Source organism: Limulus polyphemus, unplaced genomic scaffold (genome assembly GCF_000517525.1).
Source record: "Limulus polyphemus unplaced genomic scaffold, Limulus_polyphemus-2.1.2 Scaffold13, whole genome shotgun sequence".
Classification (NCBI taxonomy): Eukaryota; Metazoa; Arthropoda; class Merostomata; order Xiphosura; family Limulidae; genus Limulus; species Limulus polyphemus.
The window spans coordinates 126,442-145,094 of NW_013665623.1; positions in this window are offsets into that span (position 1 = coordinate 126,442).

An 18,653-nucleotide genomic window follows, 5' to 3' on the forward strand; every position below is an offset into this window, starting at 1 on the left:
TTAGAAGTCATACATAACATTCATAATTATGTTCCTCCTCAATTAGGTTATTCCTTTAAAGGTTGCAAAGAAGTATAAACATAATATTTTATTAGAAAATATTGCACATTTAAAACGCTAATATCTTAGTTATAAGTCTGCTTGGCCTAGTTGAGCTTAATTTCACCAGTGATATATTAAGAATTACACGTTCTATTAAGATACAGAGTATCTAAAACAATATTCGTCTGAATAATTCGATGAATTTTCTCCTAAATTATCTTTTTTTTTTAACAACACCACGTTTGTGAAATTGATAAGATATGTGTCTCTGCACAGTATGACATAACTGTTGTTTGACTGTTATATCAGTTTGGTTTGTTCAGTGAGGAAATTTGCGCAAAGCTACATAAGGACAACTTGGAATTAGTCATCCCTCATTTTGACTTGATAGGCCATAAAAAAGGCAGTTAATGAGCAACATTTACTGGTAAATCTTTGACTACTCTAATCGAATAGTAGGATTTCTTTGTCTCTCTATTAACGCATCCAGAACACTAGTTTTATTACCTTAATTTTCTCCAGGAACGGGATGCGAATAATAGATCTTGGATCCATAGTCCAGGACACTAACAGAGTAATGGAATTTTTACATTTGTCAAAATACAATTTCATAGAGAATTTGTACATCCTCACATGTGTCTTAAGGATATTAAACACTTAATTCCGGGATTAGAGGCAACAAGATACATAAAATATTACCTCACTATGGATGGCTATATGTATTTGTTGAAATGTTAACAAAGATTGCTCGGAATATCGAAGATGAAGATGAAAAACATCGTTTTGGGATGCTAAGTGGAAGACATGCTGCTCAAGAACTCAATCTACAACACACTTACACTGTGTAAACTAATTTAAAAACCCTAAAGCTGAAAGTCTGCATACTTTTAAGGATGTGACTCATCCTTTACAATTTGATTCAGTTGATCAGAAGATCACTACGATCCTTATATTATTTTCATTATTGTCATCAAGAAAACCCACACTCATATCATCAGAAACTTATTCTGTCATCATGAAAACTCCCACTAAATTCATCATAATCCCACAGCAGTTTGTTGGAAACCCACTGAAGATCATTATGCTACTTTTACTCAAGAAATACTATTATCATAAAAATACACACTATATCCATTAAAAACCTTCTCATCAATCTTAGCGATGTATCAACTAAAGAAATTCTGTGATAAAAAACTCACTTTCAGTTGGTGAGAACCCCTTTCCTGATCTAATTTTTACTTTTCTGAATAAAAATACTTACCTCTATAAACAGAGTTGCATATTATCTGTGCAATGTATGTTTTGGTTCTCAAATTATTGGCCACCCAGTGACACAGCGGTATGTCTGTGGACTTACAACGCTAGAATCCGGGTTTCGATACCCGTGGTGGGCAGACCACAGATAGCCGATTGTGTAGCTTTGTGCTTAACTACAAATGCTAAACTATAAGAAAATTAGCGAGAAAGTGGAACTGTTATATTAATGTCTACTATGAATTTAGTCCTATCAGTGAATATTAGTAAAGCTAAATTGTAGAACTGAAAGTTTAAAAAATAAAACGTTTAATTATTATTAAGTGGAGTGTACTTTGCATTTATTTCAAAAGAATCAGCCCAATAGCAGAAACAGTTACAACAGAAGGAAGATCGAACCTCGTACTAATTGCCTAGCTCAGACAAATATTACATACTACACTGATTATCCATTAATTCTTATACTTGCTTTGAACTGTTTCTGTACCATGTCCTCATCGAATAAGGTTATGCGCGTTTGAAAGTGTAATATAATGACCTGTACAAATTAGCATACATGTGTATGAATTGGAGATTTATCTCCTTTGAATAAGTACGTTGACGTGGATATTCTAGGATCGTGGGATACTGCATTAAAATACTGGCTGACCTATCATCATTCTTCTGATTCCTCTCTTTGTCTAGGACAGCTAGAGGGAGCATACGCTCAAAATCGGAATTCGATACCGTGGTGGGCATAGCATAAATAGTCCATTGCAAAGCCGTGTTTTTAAACACAAACAAAAAAGTGTCTTGTCTAGAAGTACACCACCCAGCTCCAGCAGTCAGAAGTTTCATTGTACCGAAAATAAAGGCTGTCCAGTATTGGTAAAACCTTATTTTATTCTCTGAATAGCACTTCTTTTTGCTGTAACTGAAAATCAAACGAGAATAACAGACTTGCAGCGCATAATGATCCATGTTTTTTTCGTGAATAGTAATCATTTGCCACTATCTGTTGAAAAAGATTTTTCAATCTTGAATTAGAACACAAATGTTTAGGTGAAAAAAATTAAACGAAAAGTAAACCAACATTTACTTTACGGTATGTCTTTGTTACTTCTTCGTTTAAAAGGTTTTAAATGTGTACAACCATATATGAGAACATTTATTAACAAATAATTTTAAATAAAACGATTAGTTAAACCAAAATATAAAGTATAGATCCTATTTAACAAAATATAGAACATCCCTGAAATTCTCTTGTACCAAGGACTTTATGGATCTTTTTTTGTAGTAATATATTTTAACTATAGTGGAATGAAATTGGTGATAATCTTTACAAGTTTTCATGTACGTTTTAACATCCTGTATGAATTTACATAAGTAAACTTTTATATTTTCATTAGTTATATTCATTTTCCTATCACTTGTGAGTTGGAGAATTTACGTTAGTAATCACTGTGCTGTTGTTTTAGCTATTTAATACATACATATACTTAAATCGACGTACTAGAGCACGTTATTCAAACAATTTACAATTATAAATTAACAATAAAATTATGTGAGTAAGAAGGAAGAGTAAATTAGTTGAGCTAGAAAAATGAAGTTTGAAGTCAAATATCATTAATACAAAAATATATATGTATATAGAGCGAGCTATCCTTATAGAAAATAATTATTTTAACTTTCAGTTATGTGAATTTGTATTTTACATTCATGTAAAAGCTATTAAGGTTATCTGCCACCATACCTAATTGTGAACTACTGACCAGAGGGAACATACCAGTCAGCAGCACCCTACCACCCACTATTCACACTAAGATATTGACTGTCTCCCTTATAACGCATCCACAGTTTAAAGTACGGAGACTATTTTATGGTAACTTACGGACTCAAACACGGCTCGATATCTCCGAAATTCAGAGTTCTACGATAATATAAATTTCAGATAAATATGAAAAAATAAAATGCATTTCTAGGCTTTCAATTATATTTTTTTTAACATAGGTTATATTCTCATGAAAATTATGTGGTAAATAAAGCATATAAAATGCTAAGTGAATGGAAGAGTTGAACATTTCCTACGTAATTTACTTTCATGTAATAGAATGTGGATAATTGCTTAGCTAATGAGACACAAAGATGTTTTTTATGGACATATGTATAAATATGTTTCTCTAGTTGTACTCAATACGGCTTCTTTCATAACATAATCCTTGGAGGTGTGCAAGTTGACGTGGAATAGTGTCCCATTAAGTTTATCTTTATTCTTTCCGTGTTCTACAATAGAAGCAAAATTAACATACCGCAAACTAGTATTTACAACTAGGGGCTAGAAGAAAGTTATGTTTTGAAACTGTATCATGATTAACTAAAAAAATATTAAACCTGCTTTATGCATCAGTACTAACTTTTCAACACGTTATAAAATGTCAAATGTATGATATCTCAAGAATAAATTACATTTTTAAATGAACAAGATTAAAAGGAATACAGAGGATGAACACGTTATATTGAAATGATTTTGAAGCCTCACCACGTCATTACAGTCCTGGTCACGACATACATTCATGTTCTACCTGACGAACATATATCTTGAAAATAGCACTGTTCATTGCAGAAGTCTCCATCATAAGGTTGTCATGTCCAAATTACACATGTCCTCTCTGCGGGGTTTTCGTAATTCATCTAATATACAAGTACAACGGTTTTCTAGCGTCCGTTTCAATATCCCAATCGTACAGAAATCTACAGTCGTTGCATCCTACAACTTGACCAGTATTTATTCGTATAGAATACGATGAATACCCTTTTTCTTCTTCAGCAACTTGAGGTACGCCATGGCTGAACAGGTGTTCCGTGGAAGTGACACATTTCCAAATGGATATCCTTATTGATTATGTTGAGTATTGTTGCCTGGGTCACGTGGACAGTGTTTGCATTTTCTTACTTGTTACAAGATGACGCACTTTGCTTACCACGATATGGGCAAGAGACGTATTGCAGGTCTCTTTCTGGATGACTCTGATTTCCTAAGTTCATCCATATTCCGTTGTTTTACAATGTTATTAGGAGCAAGGGATATTCCAGTTTTAGATATTATAAATTCCCGATCGAAACATATCTTTATGATCTTAGTGTATGAATATCTTGCGTCGAAATGAGCTGTTATATATCGTTCCCCAAAACGATCATTTCTGTGGCATAACACAACGTACAAAAGGCTAAACAATATCAAAGTCTAGTTATCGTACATGCCGTTTCATCGCGACTTTATATACGGTTGTTACGTGACTTTTTGTTTTGCACACTCAAAATATGATTCATATAACATACTCAACTGTTTGTATAACAGAAGTCTGATATACTTCTACAAGAAATGGAAAAACAACAACAACATATATATATTTGAATAATATACTTTTGGGAAAACGGATGTCTGTCTGTCGGGGTTGCACATAAATGAGCTATTTTTTTCTCATGATAATAGCTCTATTTAGGTTACGGTCATTCGATGGGTTAAACATTTAAGCCTCTGAAGTTGTAAATATTGGAAATGTTATTTACAAGGGAATTTTCTAAACAGCATTTCCAATATTAATTCGATCGCGTATAGTTTAATACCATAACTTGAAATACCACAACATTTTGTCGAATTTCTACTCATTCTACCAGCACAATAACATAATTTTGGAAAATGGATGTATGTCCATCCATTGCATATGAATATAAAAAAGAAGAAGCGATAAAGAAAAACGCAGGAAATAATTATACATACAGGTGCAAGGTGTATTTGTTTGAGCGCAAAGCCATATTGGGCTATTTGTTGTGTCCACTGTGAGGAAACGAACCCAGATGTAGTTCTTGTTAGTTCGTAAAGCTAGCGTTGACCCACCGGGGTTCGAGGTCTATTATGAGCGACTTTAAGTTGCATGTTAATCTATGTGTGTAAGTGCTGTTAACATTTAACAAAAACAAACAAAAAAAAACTTTTTCTGCTACAAAACGTTTAAATCGTAATTTTCACATAATGTTGTAGCATCAAAATGATATTAGAATCTAAGTTTTAGAGTATTTTTATGTCTTTTTATGCTAATAAAAACCTTACATTTCTATTATTTAATAGATTGTTTAGGCAGAGTATTCGTGATGAAACTTTGTTGAATGGACGGCAACTGTCTGTTGTAGAAACACAAGTGTAGAACACGACGTTTCGAAAGTCTTCCGCCTGAAGACGAAAGGATGACTAATTCAAACCTTTGCAGGTGGAGTGAGTACCCACGTTACCATCATTACTGGAGATGGTTTTAGTCTTTTAGTTCTGAAAGACCTTTGAAACAGAGCACATCTTCCTGGTTGAATACGTTCAATTTTGTGTGGTTACATAAGTATGTGAATTGAGTGATATAACACAACTCCATATTTGTTTTCGAATTTTGACACATTTTACTGGCACAAAAAATATGTATATATACCAGTTTCTGATTTCTAAGTAAAACATATAAAAACTCATCATAGAAAAGAAATCGAAGTCCTTACATGAAAGATTTTAATAAATATCACTCCATTATATAGCTCTCAAGAAACACTTTTAGAACAATTGAAAATCTATTCATATTCAAAGACGATTATACATCACGAATATGTTTTTTTTTTGGTAACTGGTCGAGAGATATGTAGTAATATAAATCATGAATGTTTGATAAGTTTTGCTGAATCATTATTATCTAAAAATTCAAGCAAGATTCACGTTTTAGGTCAATTATCGGTCAATATATAGACATTTCTGACAATTAAGTCATGCATAACGTTAATTTTGAAAAGAAAATCAAACAAGTCCGTTTTGTAATAGTAGTTGTGTGATACGTTTTTAATAACTTTGATAATGATAAGACAAATTATAGAAAGTTTTGTTTTACCATCTAAATTATATGGTCCATGAACATTTTAATATCTTGGTAGTTGTGTGATACTTTTTTAATTACCTTTATAATGATAAAACAATACAAAGAATGTTTTGTTTTACCACGTAGAGTATATTGTCCATGCATATTTCAATATCTTTAACTGGTAGTTCTTCCTACCCGAGAGTCCGTCGGTGGGGCAGCGGTAATTCCTCGGATTTACAACGCTCAAATCAGGGGTTCGATTCCTCTCGGTAGACACAGCAGATAGCCCATTGCGGCTTTGGTATAAGAAAATACACACACACACACTCTTACCGGAGAAGAGAATGATAGCTCGTTTAATCCAGTTTGTATATTATTTAATGCTCCTTCTACAATGTCTGTTTTTATTCTTGCCTTTTACACACTTATATAACAGTTCTTAGAATGTATATCCAGTTACAATTTCCCAATAAGGTTACTCACTACTGTCGCATATAATGTATTCACCTTGGTTTTTAGTGCAATTGCATGGGTATTCAGCTTATGAAGTTATGTTATAGACAAGTAACTTGATAAAGCTTGAAGTTAATTTTTATTCACGAAAGTATATTATAAATAAACCACTTTCTAAGGTTTAAAATCGCTTTTTAATGTATGATTCAAGCCATTTTTTAAGTAATATGTATACCACTTGGAAACAAAGTTACTAATGTGTTGCATAGGGGATAAACGAACAATCTCAAGGTAAATATTGGAAAAAAATAATAATAAGGCACCAGGATTTGGTCATTAAGGGTTTATTAGTTCTTGGTTGCAATGGAAGTAATTCAAATGAACACTAGAGTTTACAAATGTCAAATTCAACCGTTATTAACCAAAATATATATTAGAAAGCAGAAATCAACTAAACGGGCACATAATTATAGAAATAAAACAAACAAAAAAGGGAAAACGGTTACATATTATATTATTATATTAAATTCAACTTTTAACTTAGCTTTGAAATAACTTACACGGTTAAGAGATGTCTGCCAGTCCCTGTTGCAGGACGGAACAAATGGAGGAACAATTTGACTTGAAAGAGAACACATATTTCGGATCAACTTTTAATGCTATCTGCAATGTTATACACATAAAATAAGATGCACCTTACACATGTCAAACAATGGGCACTTGGGTTGGAACCAATGTTTAATGAGGAGGCATGTGCCCCTCCCCAAGTGAAAGAAGGATAAGTCACTCCTTCAGAGATCCTGTCTAGTTGGACCTTAAAGTCCCAACTAGCTTGAAAAAGGTCACAATCTATACCATCTGAGCCAATAATAAATTGAAAATGAATAAGTGATGCTTATTTTATAACATCTGAAGGCCAATTTGCTGGTTACTTAGCAGATGAAAGTTTGTGGAGAGGCAATATAGATTGACAACAACTGATTTTGTTGATTCTTATCCCTAGATCATTATATAGTGCGCATCCATTAAAATGAGAATCTTCTCTGGGTATTTTAAAGTTCATCAGGTGTAATTTATAAATACATTAATATATCGTCAGCTCTTGCTTTCTCTCTATTGCATTTTGTACAGTGGGATGGGTTTTTTAATTACATTTTGAAACTTTGTGTGCCCGAAGTGTCCGGATTGCAATGAGGGTTGTATTTTGTTTATTTAAACTGTTTGTGATTGTGGCGCAAGGTTTGTTTCCTGACTACCAGCTGTGATCCATTTCCTTATACCATTCCTTTATCAATTTCCTCTTTAGTGTTTGCATCTGATGTGTATGTTTCATTTGGTTTTTATTTCTGGGATCTTGATTCATATACTTCGCTGGAAGGATAAGAATGGCCATACATTACAAATAGTTACTTTAACTTTACATAATCCATCTTGTACTCGTAAAACCTAATATAATAAAAGAACATTAACTTTGCATCTTATTGAATGGACATCATATCGTTCGAGATTTCGCTCCATGTAAAGGATCGTAAAGCGAAGTTTAAGTGAAAGTAAAAGATATTTTTGTTTTTGTTATGTGACTGTTTTACTCGAAACTATAAATGTTTGATTTCTTAATCAAATTTAACACTGGGAAGCTAAAGTAAATTAGTACACCTTATCTTTAGCACGTGTCATTTAGATAACTTAGTTTTATAAAAATCCAAGGGCATATTTTCATGTATTACGTTTGAGATAGACATCGTTGATATAAAAATCCAAGGACATATTTTCATGTATTACGTTTGAGATAGACATCGTTGATATAAAAATCCAAGGACATATTTTCATGTATTACGTTTGAGATAGACATCGTTGATATAAAAATCCAAGGACATATTTTCATGTATTACGTTTGAGATAGACATCGTTGATATAAAAATCCAAGGACATATTTTCATGTATTACGTTTGAGATAGACAGCGTTGATATTTTTGCGCAAATTCGTTTTTCTGAAAACAAATATGCTTATATTTGATATATTTTTGGATTTATAATCCGTGAACATAGGAATAGTCAGTATTCGGTTTACAAACAAGGATTGACGGGTCCATTGTTTGTATATTTATTATCTTTGCTCTATTATAATCAAGTTGAAACTATGCCATTCTTTTATCGTTTTACAATACAAACCGTGTATGCACCGAATTAATTATAAATGTTTAATAATGTGTGTTTTTCCTACAGCAAAGCCACATCGGGCTATCTGCTGTGTCCACCGAGGAGTGTCGAGCCCCTGATTTCAGCGTTGTAAATCCGTAGACTTACCGCTGTCCCAGCGGGAGATATGTTTAATAGAAATACATTTATTTGTGAACAATATAAAACTATCACTGTCGAAAGGTTAGACATTGGATTGTTACTTGCTTTGCACAAAAAACATTGTACTGGAAATCAGATATTTAAATAATACACTTTTAGAGAAAGGGTCTAGATATATAAATAAGACAGTTTTTTGAAAAAGAAAGATCCAATTACATATAAAAAATAATTCTGGACAATAACACACTGCGGCAGAAAGGGCCATCTTTGGTAAATTTCGTAAATAATTTTACAGACAAAATATGAATTTTAGAGGAAACATTACATTATTCCTGAACACAAAACATGACTTTTTAGAATGACTTTGCTCTGTTCCTGAACACGAAATGTGATTTTTAAAAGCACTTTACGTTATTCTTGAACACAAAATGTGATTTTTTAAAAAGCACTTTCCATTATTCCTGAACAAAAAATCTAATTTTGTAAGAGGACATTATATTATTCTTGAATGAATATAATTTCAGGGTATAGTTCGTGCAGAGTCTGAAAATATAGGCTTTTCTCTAGTTAATCCAATAACGAAACCTTTTATTTTTTCCTCCTCTTGCAGGCAGTATATGTAGAAAACAGAGGAACTATTGGATTGCGTCTCTTTTCTGGGAATGGGGATAAAGTAAGAGGAGGCATATGATGATCTGTCAAAAATGTTTCCTGTCGAGAGCTAGAAAGAAATTAGTTGCAACTGTGACAAACCTTATAAGTATTTCAAATAACTAGCCGTAGATTATGTGATGTCAGACAAAAAGAGGAACGTTGATGGTTGATACATGTCTTCTTCTTGTGTTTTTCAACCTGACATCATGACCTATCTGTTTTGTGTTCCGGAATAATAAGAGAGTTATCCTGCATCAAGTATTTGGAAATGAGGAGGAATTTGTATGACTTATCAGGCAAAATATTTGGAACTTTAGGTGTGTTCTGAGTGTTATGGAATTTGTCTTGGTTACAATTTCTCTGTTCAGCGCGAAATGTAAATGAAAATCAAATTATTAAAGAGTCGGCAAAAGAGGCGACTTGGATTTGTTATATCTTGGAATTTGCCAAATAAATTTTTTTTGGATTTCATTTAGTTTTCTTTATATATATATATATTTTCCAGGAAAATGTATCTTGCTTATGCAGTACCATAAACAATAAGGCATTAATGATTCTGTTTTTATAGGCTAAATATTATGTTTACTAAATGTTTTAATTTTTACGTATTACACAATTAATTATAAGAGTTAACCAAACAGTATAAAACAGGGTATGAATCATGACATGAAAAATGACTGCACAAATAGGATGTGTCATTATACAAATAAGAAACAAAATATTCTATACAGATTAAAGCACCACATTACTGTTTATATTTGACGAATGAAGTGTTTTTCACATGAATTCAAGATTACCTATTGTATTTGTGTTTTTTATTATTTTATTATTACGAGCTTAGTCCTTATCCAGTTTGGGAAGGGGTGGTGGTGGTGGTGGCTGATATCGTTGATAGCCAAGAATGTTTACACAATTGTGACTGGCCCAGTCGGCAACCACCTAAGACAAAATACTTGTGGTGACGAGAATTCGAACTGGAGACCCTCATATTACGCCCTAGCCACTATACAATGCCAGGCCTTGTACCTGTGTAATTTTTTCTTTTGCTATATTTTTGGTGAAAAAATATTATTAGACATGAAACTTTACTGATTAATTTTAAAATATTTGTAAAAATGGGCCATCATTCATAGCTTTATTACCGTATTAGTTATTTGCCTCGGGTTCTTTCTTTTGGATGCTTAGTGTAGGAAGTGAAGATTAAATAGCATTGAAGGAGCTGCAGGAATGGGTTAAATATAGTATATTATTTTCCGGTTATGTTTGGTTTCATTATATACAGATGTTATTGTGTTTAGGGTTTTAAACGCAACTTTCATCAATGTAAAGTATACACATTTCAATTTTTCCTTCTGTTAAAAAAGAGATATTCACAGATTTGCAACTTTTGAGGATATTCGTGCTGTATTTGTATTGTTTTATAGCAACTTTCTTCGTTAATTTCCTTAAAGATTTAGTAGCATCAATGTTCGGTAAATTATGAAGCAGGGATTTAGACCAAAGTGACTCAGCTTGGCATGGGATGAAAGCCTAAGCTAAAAGGTATGAGGATTAAAACTTTCATTCGTTCTAGCTTCTTGTAATATTGGTTTAAGTATTAAATATTGATTCTGCTTGAGGAGGCTATTAATATATTGGACAACTTGGTGAAAAGAATTAACTTAGTCAAGCAGAGGTCGTGAAGTTTGTGACAGGCACTGTTATCCTAACCCCATATATTTCGTGTACATAATCTACTATGTGCTTTTGAAAGAACCTGAATGGATGTAAACTGAACGGCAAATCAATACATCAGGGCGTTGGACATATTTTACTGTTATACATAACACTTATATAAACAAGAAGTTTCGTTAAAAGCATGCACATTACTCTCATAATAAAGAACATATAAGGCTTAATGTTTTTGTGTTTCGTACATATTCAGCAGCATTAAGTTGTTGCAAAAAGGGATGCGATTTCATGTGTCGTAGCTTAAAATGTAAAGTGATATTTTCAATATATATATATAATACATTATTGGGAAGGAATTTTGCCTGAAAACGAGACCAACAGCTTATAATGCTTCTTGTAATAATTTTTGTTCAATAGTCACATATCACAAGCTGCTGAAGAATGAAACAGATATGAGTACTATCCTATGTGAAAACATATTAGTCAAGTCGACGGACAGCACTTACGGAGTTCTGTGCAAACAGATTGTTAAAATGAATGCTGGGAACCGTCTTCCTTGTACACTAAGTGAATTGTGGAAAGCAAGTAGGGAGGAGTAATGCGCTTCATACGTGATATCCTTACGATTGATACGTTTACAATGAAAACTATGCTGCAGGGCTATTGACAAGATGCACAGTCGCCAGATAAAGTACGACTGGATGTGGGGACATGGACTGTAACATCGTGCTGAAACTCTAAATTTGTTTTAATATAACGCGCTTAACCTCTGTAATGTTTCATGTTTTTATACCACCTAACTCATTTTTGTCTTACTTCACGAAAATATTCTCCATGAATAATGTTGAATGCTTTACCTCGAGTTTCTTAGAGTTACCAATGAGTAATACCGACTGCCATATTTTAAGTACCCTAAAAGTCATCCATTAATAATATCATTTGGAGAGTTTGGTTTAATTCCAACGATAAAATAAAATTGCAAGCATAGCACATGTTTCTTATTAAATGATAGAAAGTAAATTAAGTAAGCAAACAATTTAGCAAGTATCTACTAGAAATGTTGGCATAATACTGATTAATTAAAATTTAAGAGATAATATTTATAATAATATATTAGTATATCTGTGAAACGTGCACCTGATATTTGAATTAGACTTGTATGTTTGACGTTTTTTTATAACGTAGATTACTTTAATATATATTACTTGAACTAGAACAAATATCTTAGTTGTTCGAAATAGTGAGAATTACGACAAAGATAAAGCACATGACAGAGCTATTTCAGCATGAACTTATGTAAAAACAGGAAACTCGAATTAAGAACTAATCTTGATATAGTTATTACCAAGTTCATCGGATTATCAGAAAAGAAATACCGTGCAGATCCTGTGTAAACATATTGTACATCTGAAAAATTGATTAAGAGAAATAAGTTTATTTATGTTGATGAGGGAGACGGGGTGGGAAGAAGAGCCACGAAGAATTAGTTATTTATGAGAATATTCACACTGCTTTTACTTGCTTTGCAATTAAGGTTTTTATGGAACTATTTTAAAAGAACAACAGACATAATTAGATCTGGCCAATTAATGTGGATATATATATATACATTTTACTTGACCCACATATTTCTCTGTTATTCTATTAAGATCAGAACTATAAGATCGCTTAAGTGGTTAGGCGTCTTTGTTTATGTTTCAAGGACTTTTGAGCTAGATGATCACACAATTTATTAACTCTATAATCAATTTTGTTCGAAATTTTTAAGATAGAATGACCTATGAAATATCTGTATATTTATCCACACAAAAAGTTGAGTTAGAAAGAATTAGCAAAATTATACTGTAGCTCCAACCGTAAATGATATCCCCCAAACAAAACAATTGTTTGTTTGAAGTTAACCACAAAGCTACACAATGGGCTATCTGTGCTCTAACTACGGGTATCGAAACCCTTAAAGAAACTTCACAATACATGATTTTATTAATATGGTTTAAGACTGAATTTACAGTCAGTTTAGCTCTTAATTTATAACATCACATTTTTTTTTCAGTGCAACTAGTTGATGATTCTTAGGAGAATTAAAAGCAAGGCTTTAACAGCACATGAGTATAATGCTGCAAAATGAGAAGTGCCAAATTGCTTTATTTGTCTTTATTTATAAGATATCACATAATGTCTGAGCTAGAACAGAATTGTATTTTTTGATCAAGAGTTTTTCGATAGATTTCACGTATCTTTGTGTGATACATCAACCCTAGATAGTTACACTGTGATCATAGCTTGTTTTCAAAGGTCATTAAAGGTAAATAACTAATACAAAGAAATTCATTTGTTTGTTTGTTGTGAAGCTACACGAGGGCTAAACTAGGATCCTAAGGTTGTTGTTGCTATAATAATTTTAGAAGCACAGCAGTTATACATTTTTCATCTTTCTATTCACCACTATAGACGTTACAAATCAGTGGAATAACCTTTCACATATGCAACACTCAACTTCAAATGATCCAAGGTATTTGAATAGACACTTACTTTAGCATTATGACAGAGTGTTTCATAAAATGAATGAAAAATCGTACTAATCATCGGTTACACGAGTAAAAATATATATGTATTAACCCTAAGAATTTTTATAATATTTTTTAATATATCTTTAGAGTAGAATAGTTAGTTATAAGCATAATATAATGATTTCCTATTTTATTTTATTTTTTTGTGGCACAATTTTTTAATATAAGTATTGCTTTACTTTAAGGTACTAATGTGTATAGAAATACGTCTCCATTTGTACTTCATTTCACCAATAAGTTGTATTCTAGTAATACTTTAAGTAAGCTGGTTACTATTATATTAAATTGGAAATAGCTTAATAATTTGAGGAGAGGCTGTATCACCGAATTCTGTTGATAATCAGCTTCTGTTTAGTAATCACAGTATTTCCTCGTGTTCATAATTATTGATCATCCTCAACTCGTCTACAGCAGAGTTGACGTTTGAAACAGCGACATTACCTGTTGTCCAAACATGCTGTGCACCACTTGACAAGTTCTCAAAAATGAACGGGAATTAGAATCCGAGAGACTCTGCTGATTGTTAAACTAAATCCAAATACTTTCATGAAATACCAGTTGTTGGTTTAATATATGAACTTTCATTGTTTTAAGTTATAAAATAATTAATACAGACCAAACACTTTTGCTTGTTTTGACGTTATGAAACATTCACATTATTCGCTTATAGTATGTTTTGTGTTATATAAATAATTAGCAGTTGAAAATATGGTTTGATTTTCGCAATATTGTTAAGAATAATAGAATTTATATTAGAAATTAATTATGTGCTTGTTCTAATGTTTTCACAAAAAGCGTATTGATAAATAAAAAACTTTATTTTACACCAGGAGTAGAAATATACCCTAATCATTTTATTTCAGTGTGATTAAACCAAACAGTCATTTGTTATTACGTTACTACATTCCTGTAACAAAATATCTGTGATGCATTATCTAATATTTCTATACTTTTACAATATTTACGTGTAAAGTAAATTAATATGTTTACATATTTTAACTTATGGACATCGAGATCTATGTATATGGAGGAAGAGCTCCATCACGCTTGCTGCACATAAAATTGATGTAATATATATACTTATTTATAATACATATATGAGGCAAATGTTTCAGTACATAGTTGTAAAACAAGTTAAAAAACAAAAGAAAAACTTTTGTTCTTTTTGTTTGTAGCTAAGCACAAACAACACAATGTGCCATTTGTACTATTTAGCGTCATAAATCCAGAGACCACTGAGCCAATGGGGGTAAAACAAAGCTTAAATACTATGAAGTTAATGCATGTGTGAGAGTCAATTTATACTGAAAATTAATTATAAATCTATGTTTATAATGTACTATATTGGCGTATAGTTGGGTCAGCTGGGCAGTCGACAGCAGGTCCAATGACTTATTACTTGGAGTCTGGAGACTGATTCTTAGCCCCAAAATATGTTTAAACGTATTTCTTTAGTGTTTTTAAGACTTACCAAATAGTGTACATATGTAACCTTCAAATAGACCTAACACTTAACTGGATGATTTTTGTAAACTCATCAAAATTCTCCGAACCATAAACAAAAATGCTGAAATTATTGGTCATGGTCGAAAACAGTAAGTCGGTAGTCTGTTTGTCAGTATCTCTCCTCGTGTTCTTCACATCAAAGTTCCGACTAATCCCTTTTAACGAAGTTGTGTCCAAGTTAATAGAAACTTTCTCGCAGCTTTCTCTCTGCTACAGTGGCGTCGATTTATAGATAATGTAAGCAGTTGGTTATCGATATCGTCCGGACTGCATCTTAGTTTATACTTGACATATATATTTCCTTTCATGGTCAAACATCGTTGTATAACTTCTCGTATGTGTTCATTAACTGTACTCAACTTTTCTGCGTATTGTATGCATGTATATCATACATGAAATTTTATAAAATTATAATTGTCCTATGTTAAAGCATTTGAAAATAGTGTAAAATGCTTTAAGATGCCTCAAATGCTTCAATATAATCAAACAGTGCATGGCGGAGGTATGCACTCTACTGAATGCCTTTCTAGTTGTTGTTGTTTTTATTCACTGTCTTTGCCTTCCAACCAAAATGCTGGTTATGACACTATTTATACTATAAAACTACTTGACAACAACTATTATGGTGTGAATTGGATTAAGTCGATAAAATGTAATTTTTGCATGAATTCTATTTATGTCACGATACATCAGAGTTAGGGTAAGGATTTTTAGCACTATATTATTTATTTTGCAGAACACCTTACATTCTTAACTAATTATTATTTTGTTAGATTAACATGCTCATTAATGATAATTAAGAAGAACTGATAAAGAGGTTAGCTACTCTTCTTTTAGGAAGCAGGAGGTTTTAAAAGAATTTTTTTCCTTATCGGCTGCTGTTTCTGTAGCAAAAAGATGTACTGTTTTATATTCCTATGCCTTTCATAAGTGTACAGAATTAAATTTCTACATTTAGTATGAAGCTAAAGCTTATGGTCTGGTGGCCAATCCATGATTTGTGGCTGAACCTGAACTTATCGTTCATATAAAGTTTTAGCGTTGATTTTATACAATTTATGGGTGCTGAATTCAAATCAGTTGGAAGCTAATTTTTCACCCTTGTGGAAATTGAGATATTCAAAATGGTGTCCAGGATGGCTTCCATAAATTAAAAAGCAGATATCTCAGCTTCTAAAGTACATGGAAAGGACGTATTTTGGTATAAACCTAGGTTTTTGCGGTCGGGAAATTCAATAAACACTTGGATTAACTGTATTTTTAATGTGAAGCGTCATATTCAAGATGGCATCTAAAATGGTCGCCACCCGAACTGAAACAACACAACGTTTCATGTAATAAATGATAAATAATAAACGTGTAGTAATCTAAGTTTAGTGCAGATAATTCTACGCTTATATCTGCTACCTAAGCAAGAATTAATGCTATAGTGTGTGCTAGTTAGACTTAGAGGTGATGGTTTGCATGAACATATAGAGCCTAGTTTGCACAACCTGAACACTAACCCTGTATATTTTCATAAAAACTGTGTGTACACCTACACCTCTAAGACTCATATCCAAAGATGTGTTTCCAAGCAGGATAGAGTCACACCAAAAGAACCTGTTATAAAAAAAGATACGGTGACATGAAGTGAAGGTGTTTGGTTTTAGGAAGCAATGTCTCTTTTGTGGCAAAGATTGCGAAACAGATAGAGACACACGTCATCCATACCGTTGGTGACTTGTTGTCAAGTGCAGAACAGCATATAGATGATCTGAGAAAACTTCAAACAGACTATCCTTGATGTTTGTGACCAGCCTAATGGTGACTTGGCTCAGCAAGTACGAGTTCAAAGTACACTCAGTGATTTGCACGCAGCTGATGCACAATATCATAAAGACTGTGAAGTATCTTTCATGGCACCATACAACATCCAGGCAGCCAAATGGAAGGAGGAAAAGCAATTAAAGCGACAAGAAGAGCAGGCATTTGAATTTTTGCTTAAAGAAATGAAGAAAAAGTAGTCTAGAATATAAAATTATGCGGAACTGCACACATTATATAAATTTTGTCAAGGCGATGATCTATCACGAAAACATTTAATGCAGGATCTTTCAAAACAGTTTGGTCAAGATTTGCATATTCTGTCAGGCATAGGAGTGGCAAACATAATTGTTTTTGTAGTAAGGCAGCAAGCTTTCTCAAACTTGTACATGCTGATGAAGATGATGAAGAAATAGCTGTGACAAAGGTGATCAAAATAATTGTCAGTGAAAAAAAGTTAAATAATAGTGACAAGTTTCACTACAAGACGAGAATATGTATAGATGATGTTATCTCAGACATCAGTCCAACTTTGTTATACATGCTTTCACAGATATCATCAACGTTTGACTACAGCATGCATGCTAGTATGGTTGGAAATATTGTTACAAGTGTTGTAACTAAGAGACTTACGCCTCTTCCAATTACACTTGGAGTTCTTCTGAGAGACAAAGCAGTGCTTGAAGAAATGCACGAATTCAGGCTTTCCTATTCATATGATGAACCGGCTGCACATGCTGCCACTACAAATCATGAACTGATGAGCCTTTCACATACTGGTGTTGGATTGGTACAGGCCGTGACAGAAAACCTTGATGCCAACATATCGTCTCAGAATGGTCTGCGTTCTATGCATGCACTTGCAGTACTGCTAACTCAAGCTCAGTTGCATGTAGGTGAAGACAGAAATGAAAGCAACATCATCAGGCGTATAAAGAAGGATGAAATGAAACAGGATGTTGCACCTGATATATCTGTACAACGCTATACAGGACCCAAGGATCCTTACATGTCACTGTGTCACGCCACCTGTTTTCTCCTACCCTTCAAAGTTCTTGTACGGCCATTTTAGCCATCTTGAATATGACGTTACGCATTAAAAATACAGTTAAACCAATTATTTTGTAGAATTTCTCGACATAAAATCCTAGGTCTAGACCTCAAAAAGTAATTTCTATGTAACTTAGGAGCTGAGATATCAGCTTTTTAATTTATGGCAGACATCTTGGACGCCATCTTGAATATCTCAATTTTCCCAAGGGTGACAAAGTGGCTCTCGACAGATTTGAATTCAGCATTCTCGAAATGTATAAAATCAGTCATAAAACTTCGCCTATACGTGAAATCCCACTTTTTCAAATTTCTCCCAGACTATATATTTTTGAAACTATTGCGTTAGATAAACACAGAATAAATATAACAAGCAAATATGTGCCCGGCATGGCCAGGTGGATAAGGCGCTCGACTCACAATCTGAGGGTCGCGGGTTCGAATCCGCATCCCACCAAACATGCTCGCCCTTTCA